Source organism: Rhyacophila brunnea, unplaced genomic scaffold (assembly GCF_057557595.1).
Source record: "Rhyacophila brunnea isolate RB1 unplaced genomic scaffold, BYU_Rbru_1.0 scaffold_13, whole genome shotgun sequence".
In the NCBI taxonomy this organism is placed as follows: Eukaryota; Metazoa; Arthropoda; class Insecta; order Trichoptera; family Rhyacophilidae; genus Rhyacophila; species Rhyacophila brunnea.
The window spans coordinates 13,720,465-13,734,298 of record NW_028232785.1 but is presented as its reverse complement, the minus strand read 5'-3'; the positions used below and the strand labels follow the sequence as shown (position 1 = coordinate 13,734,298).

The following is a 13,834-nucleotide window of genomic DNA, read 5'->3' as shown; positions in this document are numbered from 1 at the left end:
ATCCACGTTCAACGTACGCTGATGAGATCAACGCTTGCTTGAAATCATCGCCACTGTGGCGTAATGTTGAAAAAGTCCAGCTAAAAATAAACATGCGCGTTCAAATGCTACATGATCTATCCGCTGACACATACTCGAACCAATTGTTAGAAAAAAGTTGGTGTCTATGATAATACTGGGTGCATAAAATTGCCCACTAATTTCTGCACAATCGTTGATTCGCAAAATGCTCTCATTGACCGCATATTTCCGATGTACGCACACAATACATAAATCATGCGTGGCTTGCAGAAAGAGCCATTTTGGCAGCAAACAATGTGGACGTCGACGATTTTAACTTCAAGATACCGCAGTCGTTGCCAGGCGACTTGGTATCATACAAATCGAACGATACAATTTGCGATGCCAACGAAGCTGTGAATTATACAATAGAGTTTTTGAACTCACTGGATTTGCCAGGCATGTCAACACACCTTCTACGACTGAAAGTTGGATCTCCGGTTATTTTACTAATAAATTTGAACCCACCACGGCTGTGCAATGGCACGCGATTGGTCATTAAAAAAATGATGAAAAACATTATCGAGGCCACCATTTTGAATGGCAAATTCCGAGCCGAAAATGTTTTGCTGCCACGAATTCCAATGATTCTCACAGGCGTGCAAATTGAATTCAAACGCATTCAATTTCCTATTAGATTGGCATTCACAATGACAATCAATAAGTCGCAAGGCCAAACAATGTCTGTGTGCGGCATATATTTGGGCACACCATGTTTTCCACACGGACAATATACCTACGTGGCTTGTTCTCGCGTGGGCAAACCATCGAGTTTATTTGCGTTGGCTAAAGACGGACCGAAAAAAAATATCGTACACTCAATTGCTCTTCGAAATTAACATTACCTATTTTTTTTTATTTCATTTTCCTACTTTAGGATAAAAAATATATTACTTTTTTTCACTTTACATCTAACTTTTAAGAGATCAGACAATGAATATGTTCGTTACTTTATTGAAATACATTGAATTGAGAAAATTAATGGTTGGTGTTATTTTTTATCGGCGGTCGTCGTCAACAGCGCTCCATTCCTCTTTATGTCATAGATCCCATCCCCACATACCTACAAGACATTCGTTATTATTTATTTAACAACCAAAATATTCACTACAAATAATTGAATACGTGTATTAAAGTCTCTTAGTACCAAACAGTAGTATTGTCCGTAGTTACAAAATATCGAGTCATTGCAGTAAAATTGCATGAAGCAGACCTTTTGAAAAATGTGGTTTCACAGTGTGAAGCAATCACGGCTGCTTCTATAATTTTAGGTATTAAGAACTCGCAAGTGTCAACACACCATTGTCAGCCATTTTATATTGAATGCCGTTGACCACTGGAGTGGCACTTACACCATTATAAATAAAGCACGCCAACGGACTTACAACGTCGACAGGTTTAAATATTTTGCTGTATTTTTCTGATTTGCTTTAGGCAAATAGACCATAGTTGAAGTTATTGCATTGGTATGTAGAACATTTTTCTCTAAAAATATCAGTTTTTATTTTTTTTGGTACTTAGCGCCTTAATTAATATCTACACTTATTCAATTTATATGGCAGAACAACGTTTGCTGGGTCAGCTAGTCTGTAAATAATATTTTAGAATAGGTAGTTAATTCGATACTCTACTTATCACTAGTTGGATTGAGATATACATAAGAGAACCAACTGCAAAATTGCTAAATGGAGATTTGAGCTTCAGATTAATCTGTACATGTTTTTTATACCTACTTTATGTAAATGTTGGGAACAGTAAATCTATGTATTAAAATATATTGTGGCTATTATTAATGTAAGTATTTCTATTACCAGTAAAAGAATATAAAATACAGTTATATATGTATCTTAGAATATTAATCAATAATATAGTTGGTTCCTTTTCATTTTATTTCATTTTCCAGAGAAACAATTTTACATAAAGAAACCAACTGCTGATTCTCTTTTTATTTTTCCATTTACCTACTTGCAGAGTCGTCAACTATTTATATATCATAAAGTATCAAATTGCAAATAATAAATATTTGTATAGGTCTTGTATCTTTAATACTTTGGACGCGGAAGACGCACACGGTGCGTAATGACCAGGCGGCCGATCGATGTAATTAACGTGCATCGAAGAAGCTTTGACCTCTTGTCTCTTCTGACACTTTAATACTGACTATGACAGATTCCTACCTAGCAGTTTGTTTTTTTTCATTAGAGCAAATTTGTAGATTAGAACATTTTTGTCCGTTAAACAAAAAGAAAATTGTGTTTATAAAATGGAAGCTAGGCCGAATTGAACTTGGATCTCTTTGGTAGGTAAATTAAAATTTGTATTTTTTTGAATAGTTCCCATTTATAACTCTCTTTCTGCTTATCACAATCCAGTTTAAACAAACGAATTCCGGCGTCCTAGAAGGATGCTAAAAATTATCTATAGAGTGTATATAGCGGAGCTCCGGAATGCTGGTATAACCTGGAACGATGTAAGAAGGAGAGCGAGCGACAGGAATTCTTGAAGGCACATGTTGTGTCCATTTGCTTCGACTTAAGAGTGGACTTGGACGAAGAAGAAGAGTAAAGAATATTATGCTAGTTATCTATTCTGTATCTTGACGTGTAATCAATATTATAAATTTAATCATAGACATTCTGAAATAATTACCTATAGAACTTTGTTGATAACTTTTTAGATCACCAGTTAAAAGGTTTGAAAGGTTCCCAGTGAATGTCATTCAGGACGTAGTACCTATTGAATGTTTGTATATACCCAACGCCTACTTTCCTAGGTACCTAATGTAGGTACCTATTTTGTTATGTTTCGCATTACTTTATTCGGAATCGAACTACCTACCTACTTTTGGATGAATGAACCCAGCTGTCATTAATGGTAAAAGTCAAAGAGAGTCTTTCAATCTCTTTGGTAAAAGTAGTTTACAGGTCACGTGCATTATGACAATGTGTTTAAAAAGGAATTATTACTTAATAATATTATTAATTATCGACCAAATTACTTAGAATTCATTTCTTTTTAAATTAAATGATGACCGAGCGGCTAATGTATCGGCTTATTATGTCGTGGGTCCCAGGTTCGATTCTTTTTACTCTTAGACATACTTAGGTACTCGTACCTACAATATTATTTTATTATTGGTATTTGGTTTTAGCCAGATTATGGACCTAATAGGTTGAACAAGTGGATAACATCCATCTCTCGTAAAAACAAGATTCTGTGGATGTCCGGAAATGGAGAGGATCGGAAATGGTCAAAAAATAAAATAGTATTATCAGTTGAGTTAAGGATTACTACTATAGGAATAATTCAATTTTAGTAAAATAATAATTATTGTTCGTTTGCTTTGAGAATCGATGCTTTTACCGAATCCTTTTTTTTTCTTTATTAGGTAGGTATTTAAGCTAACACATTAGTTTTAAGCCGTACCTAAGTACGTACGTGATTTCAATCAGTAATTAAAGCTGCATTCCAATTCCTGTTCTTATGATGCTAATGAATGAAATAATAATACAATTATTGATCCTTTCCATTAGACGAAAAAACTATTAATAAGCTTACAATTTTAAACCAGTTTCTGGTTAATATTTACAATATATTATTTTAGTCACAAAAGATAGCAACACCAGCGACAACGCTATGAAGATTTTTTTTGTCTATGGAAAAGCCGCAAGCGACTGTCATCGCGGACGCTGTTCTACGTTAGTAAATGGCATATTTATGTTTTAAAATATACGTAACATGGATATTAAACGTGAGCCAGATGACGTCGAATCTGACACAGAAGACCAGCATTGGTTTGAAGTACCAATAATCTACCCTAATGTCCCGGATGCCGAAATATACATAAAAGAAGAGAAAGCCGAAGGTGTGACTTGCACCGTTGAGGTTAGAATTTACTTATTTATTGTGTAAATATCGAATATATCCTTCAGACATAAGCCAGTGTGTCGCTTGGGATGAATATAATACAGTAATTAGTCACTAATATCGTCAAAGAAACTAGAAAAAAACAGCAGAAAATTCGAATTCAAACAAGATGACAGAAGTTTCTGAACGTAAAAAACAAAAAAAAATAGCTGTTGCATTTATGCATCAAACAGTTATACATTATAAACGCAAACATTTCGCGCAATTGTATTTCTAACTTACCTTCTGTCTTTTCTTGTACCCAGTAGTTTTTTTTATTACTTGACGTATGATGTTTGAAACTTGTACGTATGCAGTTCGCCGTATCACACTTCACCGTGAAATGTTTTATCGGAAATATAATATAACCGTATAAAAGACCTTCCTACTTTTCTTGTAGGTTTACAGGAAGCCAGCAGCGAACAAATTTTCAATATAGCAGATATACTAGATTTTTTGATAAGTTAGGTTAGGTTTTCATTCTTGAATTCATGAATTTTGTCAAATCAGCTTTGAAAGTTGAATTAATGTCTATATTGAATCTAATAAAATTGGAGAACTTACAGTATACGGTCTAAAAAAGCTCACGGCGATCTGTTCTAGGATGAAATGTTTTACGTACAATTTATATGTAACCGAACATTTCCTTCAGTTGTATGTATAACTAACTACCTTTTGTCTTTTCTTTTACCCAGTATTATTAGTGTACGTATTTTGTATACTGTATGTATGTGTTTTTATTTAGACGAATATACAATTATATTATGTTGAGTGAACATACTTATTTGAATCAGAGATATATCATTTTAGTACATATTTTACCTATTTCATGATTATGCTGTCTACACCGAGTCCTTTCTAGTATAGGGCAGTCGTTGATGACATTCAACACAGTTTAAGACGTTTTGCCGTCACATGGACAACAGTCATCATCCCTCAATTTAAATCTTTTTAGACAAGCTCGCACCGCTCCATGGCCTGTTAGTATCTCTGTTAGTTCGTGTGATATTCTTATGTTCCTAGCAAGAGTGATGGCAGAGTTTATGTTTGGAATAAATGTCTGCGTTATTGATCCTGTGGCGGATGTTGTGTATCTGTGGTTCCATAGTTCTATTGTGTCTTCATTTAGTTTTTGTTTTGCATAACTAATAATATAGATTCGATAATAAATTATTGAAAACCAATAAAGTCATCTTATTATAACACCGTCTTATAATGCCGGGGGTCCCAGATTTGGTCAATTCACATGTGGTTGAGAAATTGCCTTACATCATCTTAATAATACAATAATCTGTTTAGCCCGTAGTAAATGCCGTTTAGCCCAATCGGACATGTTTAAAAAAATACAAAAGAATATTTAAGATTGAAAAGGAAATATTATATGTAGATATTCGTAAGTGCATATTATAATTATTAATCACTGTGAAATAGTCTAATTTAATCTAATTCGAACATTCTTCTTCTTTCTTCACCTTGTCACGACCTAGCATTGGGGTCTTAGGCAAGCACAAGTTTGCGACACTTCCCTCTGATCCATCGCCAACTCTTGCACCTCTCGCCATGCCAGACCTGCAGCGCATATATCGCTTTTGTAGCACCGCTGCAGGGTTTGGTAGGGCAGGCCACGACGATGGTACTCTTGAGGCTGTGCCACAAGGGTTCTAAATGTCGCACTCTTTGGCGGCATCTGGTACACATGTCAAATAAATGAAGGAAAATTAAAACAATCAGAGAAAAATGTGTCATCTGATGTCAATCGTATTCTGTCATCTGTTATTTAAACAAATGTTAACGGTCATAATACATAAGTACAATTTACCTGATATGATTTATTATTGAATTACGTTAGGATTAGGTTTTGGTTTGTTTTCACGTTTAAAAAGTCGACAAAAATGACACTTTTAATTATCAAAATCTGCCCACTGACACGTCATATTATCGTCAACTGGTCGAATCGTGTTAAATCAATTATTTATGAAATACAATTGCATACATATTTTTGACTACATGATTTCTGTATTCCCTGGCAGTGCCGTCCCGTGGTAGTAAGCACGTCATGCGTTGTTTAGGGGTGGCCCTTAATAAAAGGCGGCAACTGAAGAAAACTAATGCAAATATAATCCTAACTTAGAATCTACGGTTTTCCACGGAGCCACACGATTCGGTCACTCCGTTAGAAAATACCGATATTTTAGTCATAATACTCTCTTGCAGTATATCGTACTGGCAAAATCTTCACAAGGGGCCCCCAAACTTGCCTCTGCCTCAGACCAATCGTCAATCGATATGTTATGATGATATTGTGTATGTCAGTTTTTCAAGATTTTATTGCATTTGCCTGTTTAAGATAACAGAAAATAAATAATAAAATAGGTAGATAAGTATAGTATCCACGTAACTTTGCAATTGTGCACAGTGACGAGATTTGTGTGTAATACGCACTGCGTATTAGTGTATTAGAGTTTCCAGGCAGCTGATTGGCTGAGTTCATCAAATAATTCAAAAAAAATCTATTCCAAATTGCAAGGTTACGTGGAGGGTGGTCTATCTATCGAATTTGAGACTAAATAATTACAAAATAAAAAGAACTTTTTATACACAACGTTTTTAAATTTGACTTTTTGACTTGACTAGCTTAAACGATCAAAAAAAATTGTACTTGATAGAAATAATACTGAAATGTCATTTTGACATGTCATATTGATTTCCATAGTAACGCACATATATATTAATAATTTTGTTGCTAGGACCCCAGACTCCTGGCAACCAATAATGGTGTCGAAATAACTTTCCATACAAAACAAAATTAACTGAAAATGAATTCAATTCTACTTAAAGATAGCTAAAAGTATTAAAAAAATGTATTGGCATCGTGTTCTGATATGTTCTAAAAGTTTCAAATGTCCAACTAGTCGGGAAGTTAGTTAAAAATCGATTGCAAGATTTGTACCGGACAAAGAACCACCGGACAAATAAGAATACGAGCTAAGAAAAACGTTGTAAAATGAAATGTGACGGCGCTTTACATTTGGTTATGGGTGGCATTTTACCTAGGGATTGAACGGTTCCCTTGTTTTCTACTAAACCTCTTAAAATATCATCAATACGATTAAAAGTATAGTTTTATATCTACCTAATATAATCTTTTGTTTTTTTCAGAATCCTGAACCTAACCCGGCCACTATAAACTGCCAAGTTGACTTCAAGGATAAGTCTGCTGAAGACGGTATATGTCAAACCAACAATGAAGAATCACAACCTGGATGTTCTTTTTCGGAATACAGGGCAGAAAATCAGGTACCCGCATCAATATCAGTAGCAAAAGGTGGAGGTAGGCTGTTAAGATCCGCCATAAATAGTGCACATTAAACTTTGTTAGTCATACGTACATATTTGTTTTTATTGAACTAAGTCTACAATTTACAGATGGTGTTCGTTAGTTTTTAAAAATCAATTAAACCCTGCCCAACCAAACCATAAAAGTTTTTGTATACTTCAGGCGATACGACAAAATTGTGCACACTTTTTCATACATGCATACTTATTTGTTTTCGTTGGATTAAGAATACATATTATACCCATGTTGTTGGTTCATTTTTTTTAATTCATTAAGCTTTGCCTAAATAAAACTATAACAGATAAAAAATATAATTTTATCTATAAATATCAAAAGTTATGTATGATTTAATTGCATTATTTTAGTCTTATCGATAGACGAGTATTTTTTGACCATTTATTATGGCTTGGTTTCGCAGGGTTTAACTGAATTTGAAAAACTAACCAACACTATCTGTAAATCGGTAGTCTTAGTTCAATAAAAACAATTAAGTACGTATGACTGACAAAGTTAAGTGTGCACTATTTACGGCGGATCTTAACAGCCTACTTCCACCTTTTGCAACTGATCAATATAATATAGCATACTTTTTATATTTGTTAAATTAATTCAGGTTCTTATATTAAATATTGTTTATTAATTGTTATATGGATGGAAATAATTCTAGACAGTAGTGTAGTTATTTCTCACTTAGCCAGACGTGAGATCAATAATTTGGAAAGGCTCATCTTCATTGGAATTATAGAGGTTCGACGCGCAAGAGACGTCGACTTGATGGTACGACCAAGTGAAAAACGCTTCGTGCATTTCACTACTCCATGCCGGAATGCAAGGATCGTTAGAGATATATGTGGTATATTTAAAATTAGTTTTAAAATATTTTATAATGAGAGACATGGCAATTTACAGTAATAATTATAACTTTAATCGTCTTCTTCTTCTTCACCGTCTCTAATTTAAAATATGTAGCTACTTATATCTAGATTTATAATTAGTTGACAAAGGCAATTCAATTTTGCTAACCTTATAGGATCTCGTTGCATTTCATTCGGCATCTATGCATAAAAATATATGTTTCATACTTTCAGGCTTGCTTCATTCATAGTCCACCATAGTTCTCATCCTATTGAGGCCTTTCATATTTCGTTAGCTTTACCCATTTTCACCAATTGGAGATCACTTTTGAAGATACTATTCAGACGCATAAATCCCCTCCATGGAAGTTCTTGTGATACAAAGCCAATCAATTGACAGTTGTTTTCCGAGATATACGTAGGTATTGGCCCTATCGATTTGAGTTTGGTAAAGCAGTTTACCGTTACTTTTGTCTTCGAGACATTTATATCTTTATATCCTACTTGGCGGCTTTCATTTTAAAACTCCTACATCCTGTTCTGTATGTTGTCTGGGTCATTCACTTAGCAACGATCTCGTCTAAATATACACGTGACTGAGCTCCCAGTCAAGTCACCTTCATTTAGTAGTGTATTATTTACGTTCTTTATTAATATTGTCTGTTGAATTGATGTAGTCGATTAACATCACGTATAATGTAAACCTCAAACTGACAGTAGAAAGCTCACGTCTAATCTGTCACCCTAATCATCAAGGTGTTTTTGTAAGATTTTGTAATTGTGATTTTTGACGTCACAATTACAAAATAAATATATCTCTATAATGAAGTAAAATAAGCATGAGATTGAGACGTAGAAACTGGGTCGTGAAGTTACCTGATCTTTTCCAAGACGAACTCCGCTACTCTTTCAGAAATCTCGCAACTGATAACTGGAATTTGAATTAAAAAAGGGGATTGCACGGCTGAAGGCTCGTGCAATCCAGGGTTTAGGATATACATAATAATTTCTGGGCGCCACACAATCTTACGACTGTGAAAGATATATATTAAACAGTGGAATATATAATTGGGAACAATAAATAAAAGAACGCTTTATACTTGACAGAAACTATATTATCGCAAAGACGAGAATTTAAAAATACATTAAATGGATATTAAGCAGCTCGATACTGAAATTTGAAATACTAACTTTAAATACAAGCGGCTAAGTTTGAAAAGAAATAAAGCAAGAATGGTGAATCAAATAAATAGTTCTAAAATACCCAAATTCGAACGATCAGAGACTCTTGACACGAGGGCTGTATCGTGCTCCGTTAGGTGACGTCCATGATTAATATTAGGTAGACCCAACCGGAGCACGACTGTTCTGGCCGGTAGACAAAATCAAAAAGCCCTGTTGCTTCTCTCACACCACGCGACCTGACGTTGCTGCAGGAAATTCCAATAGCGATATATGCCTATTCGAGAACGCTCTTTCAACTGGACCATCGATCATAATCGGGGTTGCCAGCGTGTCAAAGTTGGTTATCTTAAAAATGAACATAACAGTGTATCAAACTAAATAAGAAATTGATCTTTTCTGCCCGCGATACGATTATATATCGAATCACACCGAACGGGTGCAGTAACCTCGTGTACTTTGTTCTTGGCATAATTTTTTATTTATTTTTCTTTCCTATCGCCAAAAATGGTTATAATATATACTATACATTCTTACTTAAAATGCCATATTGTATCTTACCCATTCGCTGCGTCTAACGCAATTGGTGAATTGCCCATCAGGTGGTCATTAGATAAAATTAATATGTTATATAAATTTGGTAATCAAATATTAACTAAAAGGTCCTCACATACTTTACTACCACAATAAAGAAGTTCAATATGTAGTCAAAAATTTACATCGATTTTTTACAGGTTATTTCTGCAAACACCATACCGGCGAATACCGATTTGAAATCGCCGTTGAAGCTAACGGATGAAGAATCCCCTCACAGTGATATACAAATTGACGAAGGTGACATAAAGAAAGAACTCGAGGATTGTAATGAAAAACCTCAGCCCGTTGAACATCCATTCAAATGCGATGAATGCAATTACTCCTGCATACGAGCATATCGCCTGAAACTTCACAAGATGACTCATACTGGAGAAAAACCGTTTAAATGCGATGAGTGTAATTATGCATGCTCACAATATAATGTCATGAAATCTCACAAAATGACACATTCTGGCGAAAAGCCACTTAAATGCGCTGATTGCGATTACTCCTGTATACAATCTGGAAACATGAAATCACACAGAATGACTCATTCTGGTGAAAAACCGTACAATTGTAGTGAATGTAGTTTCTCGTGTGTTACATCCAGTTATATGAAAACACACAAAATGACCCATTCTGGTGAAAAACGGTTTATATGTGCGATTTGTAATTTTTCAAGTAATCAATCATATAATATGAAATTACACAAAATGACACATTCTGGTGAGATGCCATTTAATTGTGAGGAATGTAATTACTCATGTATAACATCCAGTAGTATGAAAAGACACAAAATGACTCATTCCGGAGTAAAACCGTTTAAGTGTGACGAGTGTAATTACTCGTGTATAACATCCGGTAGCATGAAAAGGCACAAAATGGCCCATTCTGGCGTTAGGCCATTTAAATGTGAATTATGTAATTTTTCATGTTTAACATCCAGTAACATGAAAGCACACAAGATTACTCATACTGTCGTCAAGCCGTATAGATGTGATGAGTGTGATTTCACATGTTTGACATCTACTAATATGAAATCACACAGACTTTCCCACTCTAATCAAAAGTCATCATTAATGAAAGCAATCAGCTAATTGAAAAAGGCATAATTCTTTTAGATTTTTATTCTTGATATAAAAAATGCAATATCTTAAGCTCTCTATTACGTTAATTTGAGCCCAATCAAGTGTGAAACCATTGATTATTATACATGTCATAATAGTAATCCACAAAAACTCACTTGATGAAACGAACAATTTATTTAAAAGTATCTTCATTGCTGAAAATTAAAGTCATGAACGAGTTAGTTGTTAAATATCCTTCGCCATGGTTTTTGTTCACGCCCTCGGTATTCACTGATTCCCAGGGTCTGTCATCGGAAACCCTTGACATTCTTCATTTGGTTCATTCGTCTGGCGGAAGCTACCTCGTCTGACTTCAGACGTGATGAAATACAGGTTTTAGGTAATTCCACATGCTGACTGTATGACTGAAAAATGTGAAAGATTATTTTGTGCGGTTGTATATCCTATTTTAAATGCGTAGGCTAAGTAATTTAGGTTTTGTACTATAACATTTGAGTGGATTTTCGTGACCCCGGTTTCGCTTTTTGATATCTTCGGTCTCTATACGGACTCGTCAATGGCAATTGCCCACTGACAACGAATACAGTCAACTCTCGTTTATAAAATAAAATAATATAAAAACCTTATTACCTACTAATTAAAGGTTGTTTAAAAATATTTTTTGAATATTTGAAGTGTAGATAAATTCGAGTTACATTAAATCAATTAGACTAGTGGTCCCCAACCTTTTTATCGCCGCGGACTGGTCAACGTTTGATAATTTTACCTCGGCCCGCTGATGGAGGGACGTTGATTGTTTATATTTTAGATTGTTTTGATTTAATAACTTGAATTTAATTGTATTTAAACATGCATTGAAAATAAAATATAGTTACACTTAAAAAATAATATAAAGTAATTTAATATTTTAACTCACAATAACGCTAAATCAATGAGAACCCTGAGCTTGTTTCTTTGCAACGAGACGGTTCCATCTGGTGATAATAGGAGACAATGACACCCGAAGTGTGTTGCTTATGTCCAGTTTATTCTGTTGTTTTGTTTTGGTTGCTGCCATTGCAGAAAACCCCGCTTCACACAGATAGGATGTCGGAAATGGCAATAGTGGCTTTAGGTGACGTCTCTCAGCTTCCGGTTAACCTCTCGTCCATGGAAAGTCGCACAAACCCGAGTGAAATACACCACAATAAATAATATAAAAATAATTTAATGTTTCTTGGGCGGCCCGGTACCATTTGATCCACGGACCGGGGGTTGGGGACCATTGAATTAGATAATCCAAGTACCCTCGGTCGATAGCATTAATTTTCAAATTTGACCCATGTACCGTCGTATTTTGAGGAAAATTTATAAATTAAGAATACTAGAGATTTTACTATACATTATTTTTAGTCGTTTTGGTGATATTATTGGTATTCCAAATTGATTTTTTTTTAGAATTATTAATAACCAGGTCCTTGTTTTTTGTAGAAGGTGGTTTAATAACTATTGATTTACTCTAATATTTATAAATGATAAGATCTGTAATCGGCTTTGATAATAAAACTATGCTACCATTTTGTATGGACATATATAGATGCGGCCATATGAATTTCGGCTTCAGTATTTAATTTTGCCCTCGTGAATTATTATTTGTTGGTCTCCAGTAGCTATCTTTTGTATGTAAATAATTGAAGAAAATAGCCAATAATAATAAAAGGTCAGGTGTTAAATTGTTTTAAAAATAGGTTAGTTTATACGTTTATGTAATAAATTGAAGAAATTATTAAATAAATCATTTTAATAGGTACCATTTATTATTTACTTACCTTTTTAACCTCGATATTATGTACTTAGGTACCTAAATCATTTTAGTGAAAAACAATATTTCTTTTTAGTTCATAGAAACGGTCGTCCTTAGATAAAATAATGTAACTACCTACCAACACCAAACGGTGGACGTAGGCTGTTAAGATCCACCATAAATTCGATCATGTTGGATAATAATAAGTGGAGGTTTGTATTCACAGATTTTGTTTTTACAAGAAATGTATGTCAACCACTTGCTCAACATATTAGGTCCATACTCTGACTCATACATAAATTGAAAAACAATATGTTTACTTGTCAGACCCTGGATTCGAACCTGGGATACAACGCTTAAACTGCGGCCATCGCCACAAAAAGTGCGCATTAGGCCTTGTTCGTTATACGTATTTGTTTTTATACTAAGAATGCAATTATTTACAGATAATGTTGACTTGTTTTTAAACCCAACCATAATAGTTTTGGTATATTTTGGGCGATACGATAAAATTTTTCACACTTTTTCATTAATTTATTAATTATTACTTCAGCTGGGGCACGGTCTAAAACGATCGTGACTGCGCGACGCGAAGAATGTGCAGAACCAAACATTATTTGTCATAAAAATTCAATACGCGTCCATTTAGTGTTGTTTATTGTTCTATTTGTAATAATAATAATATATTCATCATTGACATGTTTTCTTTTTCAAGTAAATGGGTAACGTTTTTTAGTCATCTTTACACGATTTAAGAATGAATTCCCCCGACGCCGTCACAAAAGAAATTGACCTGTTCACAGCTCACATTTCGCTCTCCGATTGGCAGCCAGTCTAAAATTTCGTCGCACTTATAGTTGAAAATTATTTGCCGTTCCACTGAAGTATGCTTTTAATACTAATTTGTTTTCGTTGGATTAAGAATACATATTACACAATATATTGTTAGTTCATTTAACTATAATGGATGAAAAATATGAATATATTTATAAGATAGATATACAAATTTATTTAACATTTAATTGCACTTACTTAATACTTTTTGACT

The 13,834-nt window shown here is 34.1% G+C and overlaps 1 long non-coding RNA gene across 1 annotated transcript; it reads left to right on the top strand.

Moving 5' to 3' along the window:
- Positions 1-3,744: 3,744 nt before the first annotated feature.
- LOC147076559 (uncharacterized) lies at positions 3,745-11,879 on the top strand. The gene is made up of 3 exons (XR_015069649.1): positions 3,745-3,945; positions 7,126-7,263; positions 10,074-11,879. It is a non-coding gene; the product is annotated as an uncharacterized LOC147076559 (long non-coding RNA).
- Positions 11,880-13,834: the final 1,955 nt, after the last annotated feature.